General features: G+C 37.3%; 1 protein-coding gene across 4 annotated transcripts in view; it reads left to right on the top strand.

Annotated features, from left to right (window-relative positions):
* The window catches only part of MINDY3 (MINDY lysine 48 deubiquitinase 3), an 82508-nt gene that overhangs the window by 47757 nt on the left and 19467 nt on the right, over positions 1-15284 (top strand). The gene's annotated exons all lie outside the window — the stretch shown is intronic.

Here is a 15284-nt window from a genome sequence, read left to right as displayed (position 1 = left end):
ACATGTATAATCTCATGGCTACCTCTAAAAATGTTCTGCTATCAAGTGATCTTTTTGGCTTCTGTCTTCAAATTTTATCTTGCAAATTTTCCAGAAACAGTTTATATGCAAGACATACAAGGACTCAGGTCGTACATACCATAAAAGTAATGTTATATTGAGCAATTTCATAATTCTAGCATTTTTTTCTACCAGAAAAAATTGACATTTAGATTTCATTTTATTTTACTTTAAGTATATTTAATTTTTCAGTTCTTAGTACTCTTCATACTAACTTCCATAGGAGTGTAGGTTTTTATTCGTATTTCCATAGTAGATAGGAGGCTTGAGCATTTTTTTGTATATCTTTTACCATTTGAATTTGTTCTTTTGAAAAATGTTCATTTTTTCACCTGTTTCTTCACAGGTTTGTTTTGCTGTTGTTGGATTTTTGAACCTCTTTGTATATCCTAGATGTTAGTCTCCTATCAGTTGTGTAATTTCTTCCATTCTGTTGGTTGCTTCAGTACATCTTTCTTAAGATTACTTATACTAACAATTTTTCTGTTTTGTTTTAAAATATTTTTTATTAAGAGAGCTATGTACCATTTAAAAATCTGTCAAAATTTCAGGATGGTTTTCATTTGTTTTACCAAGTTTAAATTCACTAATCTTCGTGTTAATAGTATTATTAAGGGTTTTATTTTTGTTTGTGTCCTTCCACATATGGAAGTAAAAGCAGAGTGATTTGCTCAAGATTACATTTGTGATCATGTTTGTGATAAAAACAAAATAAGATTCATTGACTTCTGAATTAGAAATTTTCCATTGTTCATTAGAAGAAAGACCTGATCAATGAGTGTCACTGATTGAAAATGAGATATAGTCCTTTGGGAGTCAGAATAGTTCTCCATCAAGCAAAGAAAATATTCCTATTAAAATGGAAGCTTGCTGACTCAATCTTTGACTCAAAACCCTCATGACTTTTTTCCAGTAAGAGTGAAACCTAATTCCTTAAAATAGCTTCCAAGTCTCACTTCCTCCCATTCTGTTACTCTGTTCCTCCCTATTGTCTGACTTAGTCACACTTGCCTCAGAACTGGTTCCCTTGTTTAAAATAACTTTATCTCATATGGCAACATATAAAAGATTCTTCCCTTTTTTACTTTGTTATTCACATGTCATTTCCTCAGGGAGTCCTTCCTTGACCATGTTTTCTAAAATCTGAACCATTTTCCCTTCATTTCATTTCCCAGTATTCCTTCTTACAAGTTCTCTCTCTTGCCCTTATCCACCTCTTGATAGGTTTGTGGATAATTTTCTAATTGGAATGAAATTCACATATCTTAAAGCTAATCATCTAAAAATAAACAATCTGGTGGCTTTTGGTACATTTATCATGCGGCACAACTACCACTGTTGTTCCAAGTTTCAAAATGTTTTTTATTACCCCATGTATTGATACCTCATTCACTTTTATGACCGAATGTTATGTCATTGCATGCCATGAAGCACACTTTATCTGTTCTTCAGATAATGAAATCTTGGTAGGTATTCAGATCTTTCCCCGCTTTGACCATTTTGCATAGGTCTGTGAACATTCAGCTACAAATAGTTGTGTGAGAATTTGTTTTCAATTTGTTTTAATATAAATCTAGTAGAATTGCTGGGTTGTCTAATTCTGTGTTGGATATTTTTGAGGAATTATCCAAGTGCTTTCCACAGGAACCAGGCTGTTTTACATTCCTACCAGCAATCTGGAAAGAATCCAGTTTTTATATATTTTTTTGTCAATAGTTTGTGTTTTCTTTTTTTGTTGTTACTGTCATGCTAGTATATGTGTACATTGTGGTTTTGACATAGATTTTTCTAATGATTCATTATGATGAGCGTCATTTCATTCGCTTTCTGGCCATTTGTATATTTTGAGAAATATCCAAGTCCTTGCCATTTTTTTAAAAACAGATTTATTTATTTTTATTGGAAAGGCAGATATACAGAGAGGAGGAGAGACAGAGAGGAAGATCTTCCGTCCGATGTTCACTCCCCAAGTGGCTGCTATGGCTGGAGCTGAGCCAATCTGAAGCCAGGAGCTCCTCCGGGTCTCCCATGCGGGTGCAGGGTCCCAAAGCTTTGGGCCATCTTCAACTGCTTTCCCAGGCCACAAGCAGGGAGCTGGATGGGAAGTGGGGCTGCTGGGATTAGAACCGGCGCCCATATGGGATCCTGTTGCGTGCAAGGTGAGAATTTTAACTGCTACGCTATCACACCGGGCCCCCTTGCAGTTTGTAAAATTGGGTTGTTTGTCTTTTTGAATTCTTTACCATTCTGGATACTAGATACATACTATATATATATACACATATGTATATACTATATACAATAGTAAATACATATAGTATATATGTATAGTATTATTGCTTGCCTCATACATTAATCTCAGTATCAAGCTGTTTGAAAAGAGGTTGTGTCTATTTCCCACTGCTGCTCCGTTGGCTAGAGTAGCACTGAACTGTGTTGTTACTCAATTTTTGCTGAAGAAAAAAAACCTTGAAAATAAAGAGGTTTTAGCTTATGAAAAATCATATAGTAAACATGTTGTTAAATAATTGTAGTTAGAAGGAGGATGGGCTGAAGATTGCTACGTAGTTTTTGGCCAAATGAAATCAGTGCATGTCTGAGTTTCGAAGTCAAAAATAACCCTTAATGCATATTACATCGTGTATGAAGGTAGATAGCAGAGCTAGTTTTTGCTTTTCCTCTTTATCAAATTAAGCAGACATATTATCAAATAGAAATATTGTCAAACCATCTATGTACTCTGTTATGTCTAGATTTATTTTCTTGATTTCAGATTGGATAATGTATTATTGCTGTTCAGACATAACCTCTTAACTATGTGGCTTTTCCTTTGAATATTTCACTTTTAAGACTTGAAATAATTACACTTTTTAAAGAGAGCATTATTGTAAACGTCTGACTTTTAATTCTGGTGCTAAACTGTTTTCTTAGTAAATTTGTCACTTGTGATTTAAAATATCCAGTAAGATCAGAAGAGATTTTTCACAAGACAGTTTTATTTGAAAATTGATGGCACAAAGTTAAACTTTAAATGAATAGATTATAAAGCTTAAGGCTGATAAATTGTAACATTCTAATATTTTAAAATTTAACTCTAGCCTTTTTCTTTTTAAGGTTTGTTTATTTTTCTTGGAAAGTCAGATATACAGAGAGAGGAGGAGAGACAGAGAGGAAGATCTTCCATCCAACGATTCACTCCCCAAGTAACCACAACAGTTGGAGCTGAGCCCATCCAAAGCCAGGAGCCCAGAGCCTCTTCCAGGTCTGCCACATGAGTGCAGGGTCCCAAGGCAGTCCTTGACTGGCTTCCCATGCCACAAGCAGAGAGCTCGATGGGAAGTGGAGCTGCTGGGATTAGAACCCGCGCTCATATGGGATCCCAGCTCATTCAAGGTGAAGACTTTGGCTGCTAGGCTACCTCACCAGGCCTTAGCAACTCTCATCCCCTTTTAGATTATTTTATTTCAGAGTTAGAATTAGATAGGGAAAGAGAAATCTTCCATTTGACACTTCACTGTCCAAATGGCTGCAACAACCAGATCTGAGCCTATTTGAACCTGGAAGCCAGGGGTCTTTCTCACAGCTTTCCACATGGTGTAGGGTCCCAAGGCCTTGGACCATTCTCCACTGCTTTCCCAGACCACCAGCAACAAGCTGGATCAGATGTGGAGCAGCAAGAACTGGAACTGGTACCCATATGGGATGCCAGTGCCACAGGCACTTTGAAATGCTACCACTGCAAACCCCTTCCATGTTTTATAAATATTATTTTCTGCTTGATACAATTCCCCCCCGCCCCCATTTTACTGAACATCTGGATCCATGGAAACAAAACTGGTATTATATTTCTTGACATACTGTCTTAGGAGTCTGATGTTAATGGGAATTTTATAATCACTGTTGAAAGGGGCAGATATCACAGAATCTTGATGCAGGAACCTTCCAGAAACTTCAAAGTAATCATGCAGGAAGGTTCCCACCTTTTCATGAGAGAATGTGGGCCAAGTGAAATGTAGTACGTAAATAGACTTCTTCAGAGAAGGAAACCTAATTCCTAATGAGGTTAGAGAACTTTCCACGTGTCATCTGAGCTCTCATGGAACAAAGGCTTTAGATATGTACATTGAGAGGAAAGGCACTCTTCGGGCATGGGCCTTCAGAAAGCATGTAGCTTTGATAAGTCCAAAAGCTGGGAAACCTACTACACAGATGAAGAAAGGTATTCTGAAAAGCAGATGCTTAAAGACTTCAAACTACTCATAATGTGGAACATGTTTCATAACATGTTAAATATTGTTTTAGGTGCCAGATCTTTTCATAATGAAGCATTTATATACTTCAATGCACAAATATTTCTGTTTTCTCCTACCACTATTTTTCTCTTGAGTTTATCTTTTTTATATTTGAGTTTTATGAATAAATTATTTGGGTCCTTTTCTTTATTTCCCCTTGAACTCAGAATCAATTATGAAATTAATTTTTCATTGCATACTCAAGATGAGAGTTTTACATTTTATTCATATTAGCATAAGAAAGTAGATGAAATAAGGTGGTAGCTTAAGTTTTCCTTATGTCTTTGAGTGTCAGTATGGGATGACAACTGCTGATCTAATATCATGAAACAGCTGGAACCCACCTATAGTGTCTAGTTTCTGCTTCAGAAGATCAGTGGCTAAATGCCTTGCCAATCCATTTCAGACTTGCTTTTGAAGTTGAAGAGATGAGTTTTACATCCTTTTCTTGTTCTTTTATGGTTATAAAAATACTCTTTATGCATATACAGCGCATCACCTTTGACCTTTTCTGTGATAAAGCAGTTTTCCTTTCAGGTAAGAACACGTGAAAACACAGTAGCATTTAAACAGTAACCATATATAAAGAAGCTTAGTTCCATTCAGGAGAAAAACAAACCATTTAACTGGTCCTCTGAGAGCTGGAACTGTTCTTACAGTGCTGTCAGTTCCCAGGAGTCTAGGTAGAATTACTTTCACATCCCAGGCTGCTTTGTGTTTTTGTTATGGTGTAACATTAGAAAGACTACTGCAGTTAAGACCAATAAAACTATAAAAAGTTGAACAGTCATGCTTTAATATAGTTATATGTCTACATGTAATGAAGACAGTTGTAAGGAAAGGAAATGTTTTTTATGGAGTTACTGTAATAAGAAAATTTGCTTTTGTGTAGATGCCATTCTGCTAGGTACAATGCATGGGATGTAGTATAAGACTAAATTCACAGATGAGCATTTTGTGACAGATTTTTCCAGTACTTTAATACAGTTCAGGCATCCCATGTCAGTCAGTCAGTCAGTCAGTCATCCCATCTTACTACGACCAGAATTCACTCACATCTTCTGACTAAGCTGTTGACTGTCCTCCTTTCTTTGGAAAACAAATCATGCTAGGTCAAGGTAGATGGGTGGAAAGGGATGAGAATGAAAGAGCATTATATATGATGTGAAAGCTGTATTTAAAGTTTGGAAAGGGAAGAAAAATGAGAGAGATGTGAACATTCATACTGTCTATGGAGAACTTCTGTTTATGTAGCTAAAGCATACATTGGGAGATTAAGATGGAAGCAAAAGTTGGGATGTCTGACCAGCCTGAATATAAAGATGTACTGCCCAATCATCTTCACTATATGCAAGATTATCTTAATATGAAAGGCCAAATGTGAGTATGTAAGGCATGAATACAAAGCCAATTGTGAACAGTGAAAGCATCTCTATAAATGTCTTTTAAAATGCTTTGAGTATTGTATGCGTAAGTTCTATAGTTGTTTTAAAATAGTTTAAAGTAGTAGGAAAGCTTATGGGCCAGAGGCATGCCCATGGGATGACATGGGATGTTTCATTACCTTTGTCAGTTTGCTGCCATAGCAGCCACCCCCCAAATTTCTGTGATATTCAAGAAGCAGGCAATGGGAATAGTCTTACCTCCACAGAAGAAGAATGACCACTGACCTTGTTTGGAATTGCCTGTGTGTGATGATGATTTAAGGAAGTTCAATTGAATCAGCTTTATTATCTTTAAATTCTCTATTCTGCTCATACTAGAACACCACTACTGCTACACTCCTTCCCTCTGCAATCAAAAAACACATCCTCCAAAGCTTACATGTTGGCTACAGGTATACTCTATGTTTCTCCTTCGTTCCAAGATCTGGCCTAAAGGAACAGTCTTCCCCTGGAATGTACAGTATTTAATATGGAACAGAATGAGACTTCTGACAAAAACAGACAGTGGCACTTAGTAATTTCTGCAGAAGCAGCTAGCATGTTATTGCTTCCAGGATTTCTCTGGCCAAAACAAGCCATTTAGCTAGACGTGATGTCAGTGGAATGAGGAAGTAGGTCCCTCCCACAGAGGTACTTCAAGTCCCTTCACAACAACAGGCAGTGATAAATAACTCTCTTAGAAGAAAGGGAAGAACAGCCAGTCTTCCCTTGATATGCACATGGGTTTAGTCCCAGGAAACACCCTCCCCACCCTACACGTTCTAAAATCTGTGTATGTTCAGATCTCATGTAAAATGGCATAATAGTAACACATGACTTACATACATCCTGCTACATATCTTAAATCATCCCAGCACCTGTGATGCAATGTAAATGGTTGTTTTATTATTTACTTACTTAGTGGCAGAAAAATCTGTACATGATCAGATTGTGATTGTTATTTCCAAAATGTTTTAAGTCCACAGTGGAACCCATTGGGAACTCTAACTGGGAGTAGTAATTCTGTCTACCAATAAAGATTTATGGGTGATTTAACCATAACTTAATTCCAGAAACAGAGTCTTATCTTGCAAAGAAAGTAGCTTGTGTTGGACTTATTTAAACTTTTTATTAAGGTGTTTGTCTATTCCTCTACTTTTAAAAAGTCGGATAATTATTTCATGTGCCCAGAAAACAGTAACTTCTACTGGCTAATTTTTTCTTAATGAAAGAAGAGTTAAAATATTAATAGCTATTCACAGCTGGTTCTTTATATAAATGAGAGAACAAAATGATTTCAGGATTATTCTCTCAATTCTCCAAAAGATGATCCATAAATGATAGCATTCTAGATGTATAATAGAGTCTGCAGAAAATGGATTCATTAGGGATGAATCCTCCGGCAGAAACTAGTTGAGAGACTGAAACATAATTAAACATAACTAAAGTTGTACAGCTGTAATAGGAAGAGGAAGAAGTTCATTAACTGATGTTGATAAACAATTAAAGGAGGAGTAGATCTTTCTTCCCTCTGTCCTCCCACTTGTGCGTTTATAGCTTTTCTGGAGGAAGAACCTTGAGTAACTCTGTTTCGTACCTTGACTTCTCAGCTGTTGGAACACAAATCAGCACCATACAACATGGGGTGCTGCTGTGGTTTGAACATGTCCCCAAGAGTTCACGTGTTGCCAACTTAATCCCCAAATCCTATGTTAATGATAGTTTGGAGGTAGGGTCTTTGAGAGATAATTAAGATTAGATGAAGTCTGAGGATGGGGTCTCTGGGATGGCATAAGTGAATTAATAAGATGAGGGAGACGTGAGCCACCCTACTTGCCGTGTCTCACCGTGGGGTGCCCTGCACTGTGTTAGGATACACCAGGAAGGCCCTCATGTTGAATCCTTAAGACACACAGTACTTTGGTTACTTAACATCCCAGCCTCCTGAACTGTGAACTAAATAAACCTCATTTTATTAAGTACCCAGTCTGTGGTGTTAGTTACAGCTGCAAAAACCAGATGTGTTGCAGTTGTCTAAATCTTTTGCACACTATCAGCAAAATAATGGAAAAGTAGAAAATAGATCAGCCTGTTACCCATTTCCATATGAGGACATTTATTGAATTCTTTTTTTAAGCACTGGCACTAAAGACCTTTCTTTTGAAAGCATTTAACTAAAAATTTTAAAGCATTTTCACAAGAATAATCAGTGAACAAAGATTCAGTACAAAACATGATTGTGATTTTAGAGTAAAATTGTAATTACAGTTTAAAGATAAATTATGTACTACTTCTTGGTTTTGTAGCAGTAGGTTGTCTGCACCTATGATGTGATATGTGTGATCAGTCCTGAAGTTAGGTAAGGTTCTCAGAACTTGTTTGAATATTCATGATAGCAGATTGCTCTTGATAATGATGAAAAGTACATTAAATAAACTTTAAAGGCCTTTTCAGTAGTGAAATACTTAATTCCAGCCAACTCCCTGGACATAGGCCTTATGTTTCAGTAGATGTTTAGAAGGGCGGCTAATGTTACAACATTTTAAAAGGTTCTGCCAAACAGTGAATTATACTGACAGGGCAGACAGAGCTTCATGAAAGAGAGATATTTGTTTCATCATTGTTGGGATATTGGATAGTCCCACTACAGCTTGTCCCTGCACTCCTCATTCAGTAGCACTTTTCCAGTAAGTAGGATTGGGGAAGGCTAGACAATTTTAAAAGCAGTATTTACTAATTGTCGCTGACCAGTCAATTGGCTAAATAGTAATTTTTTAAGAAGATTGATTTATTTGAAAGGCAGGATAATAGAGTGGGAAAAAGAAGACAGAACTCTTTTGGTTCACTCCCCCAAAATCTGCAAAAGCTGTGGCTTGAACAAACCCAAACCCCAGGGATCAAAGTGCCATCTGAGTCTCTCGTAAGAGTGGCAAGGCCCAAGTACTTGATCTTCCTTCACTGCTTTGTCAGATGCGCTAGCAGGAAATTGGATTGGAAGTGGAGCAGCTATTACTGGAACTGACATGCGTTACAGGATACTGACCTTGCAAGTAATGGCTTAATATGATGTGCCATGTTGTAAGCCCTAGAATTGTTCACTCTTTTACATATATATTTTTAATTTTTTAAATTATTATTAATTACATTGTATTATGTGACACAGTTTTATAGGTACTGGGATTCCCACCACCTCTCCCAAACCGCCCTCCCCCCCCATGGTGGATTCCTCCACCTTATTGTGTAACCACAGTTCAAGTTCAGTTGAGATTTTTTTTCATTGCAAGCATAAACCAAGCATAGAGTCCAGCATCTTATAGTCCAGATAAGTTTAATGGCTTCTTGGGGAGACCTTCTCTGGTCCCCGTTCAGCTGGTGGTTGCAAATTGCTGGGTTGGTTCCGTCTTGAGCCTCGACTTCCACTGAAATCAATGGGTGTTGTAGTCCGTCCTGGTTCTGCTTGTCATGTATTCTGCCATCACACCAACCACTGGGAGCCGTAGCTTAGTGGGAGCAATCCCCAATAACCCCACCTGTCCTACCCCTACTCTGATTTGTCAGCATGTGTACAGCCTAGTTCAGTCTGCCCTATATCCCATTGGGAATTGTTCACTCTTAATGTTCCTCTCAACAAAGCATCTGGTCATATCAGACTAATGTAGATGACTACATTTAGAAGTGAAAACATTTTTAATGGTAAAGAAGACTCTAAAGCAGTTTAAATGTTTGAGTCAGTTTTAGGACATTTTCCTACTGAGGTTACCTAGAGTTTCAGATGGAATAAGCGATGAATTGTTGTATGTTTACAACTAGGGATGAAAAAAAATACAAGAGTGTTAGCATGAATAACTTAGAACTATATCATTGTAATTGCTTTTCTTTATAATTCAGTGCTTTGTAGTTTGGTGGGGGGATGAAGGATTAGTGCATGCTTATATGAACTTGAAATAGAGGTTTTACTAATACACACATATAGAAGAAAACACTAGCAGCTGTTTTTCTTCTGTTAGACTGTAACATGAAGTGTAAAGCCTGTGTCTTTGTCTTCTAATATGCTTGACAGTATTTTTTTAAATTATTGATATGGTTATTTGGGGAAATTGACTAAACATAAAACCTAAAAACTGTTGTTGAATGGAACCTTAGAACTGGAAAAATCAAAGGGATAGAAAATCTTCCTATCAATCTTTACACCATGTGGTTTTTTAAAGGAGATTTATTTTTATTTGAAAGTCTTATTTACAGAGAGAAAGAGATCATCTGTCTGCTGGCTCACTCCCCAAATGGCCACAGCTCCATTACGTTTCCAGTCCACAAGCAGAGGGCTGGATGAGAAGTGTAACAGCTGGGACTAAACTGGTGTCCTATATGGGATGCCAACACTTCAGGTGGGGGAGTAGCCTGTGATCCACCACACCAGCCACCATGCATTTGGTTATTGAAGTTCTATTTTACTTCATCCTTTAAATCATTTTATGAACAATAAAACATATGGTAGTTAGAACACCTCTTTTGTAGAAGCAATTTGTCATATAATTTTATTGACTGTAATTCTGTATTTGATTTTTGCATAGAAAATTTGAACGGCAGGGGCTCGATGCATTGGCTCAATGTCTGAATAACTTGCATGCTCTGGGATCCCATATGGTTGCCAGTTTGTGTCCCAGCTGCTCCACTTCCCATCCAGCTCCCTGGTTGTGGTCTGGGAAGCCAGTAAAAGATGGCTCAAAGCCTTGGGACCCTGCACTCACATGGGAGACCTGGAAGAACCTTTTGGCTGCTGGCTTTCAATCAGCTCAGTCCAGCAATTGCAGCTACTTGGGGAGTGAATCAGCAGATAGAAGATCTTTCTCTCATTCTCTTTTCTGTGAAACTGACCTATCTTCTCAATAAAAATATTTTTTTTTATAAAAAGGAAGAAGTTTGAATAGTAATAATATACATTTCCTATTAATACATTGCAAGATTTGCCAGAAGGTTTATTCTGCTACAAATCTTTATAATGAGAATCATTTACGTTAATTTGTCAAAATCAGTGGTTGAATTTGTGATTTTTAAATCACTTCATAAAACAATCAGGAATGGCATTTTGCAACTAAAGTTTATATAAAACTTAAAAAGCATAAGAGGTGATTTTATGGGGCGAGAGTTGTGGCACTACCAGTCAGGCCGCTCCTTGGGAAGCTGGCAGCCACCAGTCAGGACCTCTCAGCCTCAGGAGTGCTTGGGCTTCTGCTGCCCACATAGGAAACTGCGGTGGAGTTCCTAGCTCCACCCTTCATCTTGACCCAGTTCTGATCGCTGCATGCATTTGGGAAGTGAAGCAGCTGAAGAAAGATTGGTAACCGTCTTCTCCCTTAAACATTCTTTTAAAAAAGAAATAATTTTCTATAATCATGCAAAAAATTTTTGTGAGCACTCATAAAAGTAAGCCAGTATCACTTTGGAACACATGCATGAAAGCTTAGAATTTCTTCACTGGAATTCACTATTTTTTTCCTTTTGTTTTCTCCCTACGATGTAAAAACATGTAAAAATAAGTGGTTTGATTTTAAAAAGCTAATGTTTAAGGAGTTCAGCAAATTGCTTAGCAGTATGAGACCAAAGACTCAATTTTCTTTATAGTAATGGCACTTAATATTAGGTGATTGTATCTACCTTGACAGTACTGCTGTGTTGTGTGATAAGAGGAAAAAGGGAGGGTTTGGCATTGTGGCATAGTGGGTTAAGACATTGCCTGCAAAACCAGCATCCCATACAGGTACCTATTCCTTGTCTTATCTGTTCTACTTCCAATCCAGCTTTCTCCTACTGTGCATGGCAAACCAATGAAGATGGCCTACGGGGTTGGACTCCTGCATCCCCTTGGGAAGCCCAAAGAAGCTCATTGCTTCAGCCTGGCCTAATCTTGGTGCTTCTGGCCATTTGGGCAGTGAACCATCAGACTGGCATCTCTCTCTTCCTGTATCTCTGCCTCTATCTTGCAAACCAATCAATCAATTAATTAATTAAATAAATAAGGGAAAGCAGGTAGGTTTTTTTTTTTAGGTACTTAAGCTGTGGTGTGATAGTGCTGACCGTTATGTCTTCACACTGAGGGTTTAACATACTGGTTTCAACATTTCTTAACTTTAATAAGCTGACTGGATTCCTGTTTTAGGATATTCAGTTCTTATTTGAACTATGCTGCTTTCATCAGCAGCTTGCCTGACAGGCTTACCAGCCCTCTCTGATGTCTGCGTTCTGTTTCTGATGGCCTGTAAGCGTAAAAGTTGTAAACAGTGAGTTTTCACACTGTGCCAAGCATTAAGATAGCTCTGTAAGTTCTACGTGAATGTTTGTTACCTGAAAACTTTTAAAGTCCAAAATTAAATGCATTAAAGCTGAATTCCCTTTCTAACTACTCCTTTTATCCGTTTTTCCTGTCATATTTAACTCTTGAGTTTTTTCTTGAATTCATGTTTTTCTTGCATTTTATTTTTGTTTCTCCAGCTAGATTTCCCTGCATCTTTCTTTCTGATAATCTGTTTTACTTCTCTTCATAAATATTACCCATCTTTTACTCCTTGACACATATAAAAAAGGAAGCCATGTTTCAATAAGTGTTAGAACACTAGGAGAAAAGTATGTAATATATTCTGTAAATCATGGTTTAGCAAGCAGTGACTCTCAAGCCAACCAAGCCATCACTTATTCTGTAAAATAAAGTTTCATTGGAGCATAACCATGGTGATCGGTTTTATTATTGAGACGCAACAAAAGGTCTGCAAAACCTGCAATACTTACTCTGGCCCGTTACAGATAAAGTTACCTGTCCTTGGCAGTAAATGAGTGTTGGTTAAACTAGAGTACACTTGGACTTTACCTGAGCGACAGCTTATAGCTAGTGTGAATGACATTTAAACAGGATACTTTATATTCTAAAAGCTTTTTATGTATTCATAATCAGAGGCAAGAGATGGACTACTTTCATTAAGATCTACTTTAATTCTCTTGTATATTAGCATAGATTTTTGTTTATAACACTTAAAGCCTAGAGGTAACCCATCAGATAGTTTGCTTTAAATTCTTTGGCCTCTTGTATTTTCTGTTGCCATCTTTAATGACAGAGGATTTCATGTGAAACCTTTTGTGGCTGAAACCTCTAGAATCTTTTTTGGCTCCTTCAGCTTGATAAACAGTAGTAATTTCCCAAAGCTTCACCATGTAGGAATATTAAAGTAATATTCCCTTTGTTTTCTTCATCACCTCATCCCCCAAAACATTGTTTTCAATAAAAACTTCATATTCACTTTTCTTCTCTTTAGATTGGAGGTTTTTTTTTTTTTTCAAGATTTATTTATTTTGTTAGGAAGATGTACAGAGAGGAGAAGAGACAGAGAGGAAGATCTTCCATCTGATGATTCAGTCCCCAAATGGCTGCAACGGCCAGTGCTGTGCCGATCCGAAGCCAGGAGCCAGGAACGTCTTTCCGGGTCTCCCACATGGGTGCAGGGTCCCAAGGTTTTGTGTCGCCCTCGACTGCTTTCCCAGGCCGTAAGCAGGGAGCGGGATGGGAAGTGGAGCTGCCGGGATTAGAACCTGCGCCCATATGGGATCCTGAGGCGTTCAAGGCAAGGACCTTAACCTCTACTCTGTCGCACCGGGCCCTAGATTAGAGTTTCAAGTAATATTTAAAAATCCTAAGTCACGGCTTACAACTCATTTTTCACTTCTGTGAACACTTGAATAGATGAGAAATAGAATGAATGACTCTGTCTTACTCTTTTCTTGCACCTCATTTTGTCTATAGCTCACTGCCTTCTCCTGAGCCAGAATTTGTTATGCTATTCATTCACAAATTCCAGCCACTATTCCTAAGGGTGGAATTGAAAAAAAAAAAATGGGGTTAAAAGATAGGGGACTAAAGTTTTTAGTATAAGAAAAAAATTGTTAATTTATTTGAAAAAGTGACAGAGGGAGGGAAGAAAAAAGGGAAAAGGAGAAGGTGGGAGGGAAAAAAGAGCAAAAGAGAAAGAATGAATAAATAAATGAATATCTACCCATTTTCTGGTTTGTTCTCAAAGTAGCTGCAGGAGTCGGGTCTGGGTCAGCTGATTCTGGGAGCCAGAACACTTGCTTGCTTTCTCACATTGGTGGCAGGCCTCATCCTCTCTTGCCAAGTTAGGCAAACCTGGAAACAGAATGTGGACTCAAAGTGACACTGTTAGGGGTGCTGCTGCGGCAGCTTAACTCACTGTACCATCGCAGCAGCCCTCCAGAGTGCTAATGTGGCAACCAAAGAAGATTAGGAATAATTCAGTCTTAGCAACTGTTCCATAAATTTGAGAGCCAGTATTACAATCCTAGCTTTGGCAAAAGGTTGGTTATATGCCAAAGGTTGTCTTGGTGATATATTAGAAGACAGGGAATTTTAAGAAATATTGTTCAAAGTAGACTAGAATAACAATCTAAGATTCTGACATCATCTACCAAAATTACAAATGTGTTTGTTCTTTTACCCAATAATCTCATTGTGTTTAAGGTTATTTGATACAGTGCTGTTCACATGAGGGGGCTTCAAAAAGTCGTGGGAAAATGGAGCCAAAAGATAGTGGGAGTTTTCCACAAATTGTTGATGCCTCCCTAGCAAGACTAGACACAATCCAAGTATCCAACAGTTAAAAACTAAATGATTAAATAAGCAAAACACTTAAAGGTACACCACAGGAAAACAGCTCACTTAACAAGGGTGTAATCAGCAAATTTACGTTGAAAGTGGGATCCTGCCAAGCAATGGTTAAATGGGAAATGATTTTATAATACTACCTTTTGCTGAAGTAATGAAGTATCAGAAGGTTTATTTTACATTTTAGCAAGAACTACTTCAAGTAGTGTGTTCCTTCATCTGTGAACAGGTTAAGGGAATGATGATTGGGTAGGTCTAAAAGTAATAAGTATATTTGTTATAAGCCCTTAACCCATAGGCTAACAAAATTTTAGATTTTATTTAAATGTATACTCCCATAACTTCTTAAGATAATTCAAATTGGGAGATATGCAAAATTGAAAGTTTGCTCTTTGATAAGTTTTGTCTGGAGTGAACACAATTATAGACAATAGCCTCCAGACCAAAGCTGTGACCATAGATAAATAACAAGAAGCTAGTTCCTGAATTCATGTTAGTCAGGTGGAATTCAATAGTCGCTGAAGTATGTGGAGTAAAGTTTTGTGAAGAATCAAAGTAACAAATTTTTCTGCTTAACATTTTGATAAAAATACTGTGTACTGTAGAAAATTTGTTTCAAAGAGACAAATAATTTTTCATATAGGCTGTTTACTTAAGGAAAATTAAAATTGAGACAAAATTTGATTTTGAATATTACCATAAATGCTGTAAATTGCCTGTTAAGATAATACTTTTCAAGTTTATCACCCTAGATTTCTGTCATACTTTATTGTCATAGATTTTTTTAGATACTTGAAAACTGCAGCGTATTTTGTTATGGATTTCCTAAATGGGCAGTAATAT

This window comes from Ochotona curzoniae, unplaced genomic scaffold (genome assembly GCF_017591425.1).
Source record: "Ochotona curzoniae isolate NIBS_2020 unplaced genomic scaffold, NIBS_Ocur_1.0 scaffold_4683, whole genome shotgun sequence".
Taxonomy (NCBI): Eukaryota; Metazoa; Chordata; class Mammalia; order Lagomorpha; family Ochotonidae; genus Ochotona; species Ochotona curzoniae.
Note: the sequence above shows the minus strand (reverse complement) of the source record. Positions and strands in the feature narration are given on the sequence as shown.